Raw genomic sequence first — 485 nt, forward strand, 5'->3', positions numbered from 1 at the left:
CCCATTTCCATACCCCCTTATAGAATGGCTCCAGCAGAGTTAAGGGAGTTAAAGGCCCAACTTGAAGAATTGTTGGGAAAAGGCTTTATTAGACCAAGTGCATCCCCTTGGGGTGCTCCGGTCCTATTTGTGAAGAAGAAAGATGGGAGTTTTCGGATGTGTATAGACTACAGGCAACTAAATCAAGTGACTGTTAAGAACAAGTATCCTCTTCCTCGCATTGATGATTTGTTCGATCAGTTACAAGGTGCTTGTACCTTCTCAAAAATCGATTTGAGGTCTGGTTATCATCAATTGAAAATACGGGCAACGGATGTGCCCAAGACTGCTTTTCGGACCAGGTATGGGCACTATGAGTTCTTAGTAATGTCTTTTGGACTTACGAATGCCCCTGCTGCCTTTATGAGCTTGATGAATGGGATTTTTAAGTCATATCTGGATCTCTTTGTCATTGTATTCATTGATGATATACTGGTATACTCAAA

Source organism: Solanum pennellii, chromosome 10 (assembly GCF_001406875.1).
Source record: "Solanum pennellii chromosome 10, SPENNV200".
NCBI classification, from domain to species: Eukaryota; Viridiplantae; Streptophyta; class Magnoliopsida; order Solanales; family Solanaceae; genus Solanum; species Solanum pennellii.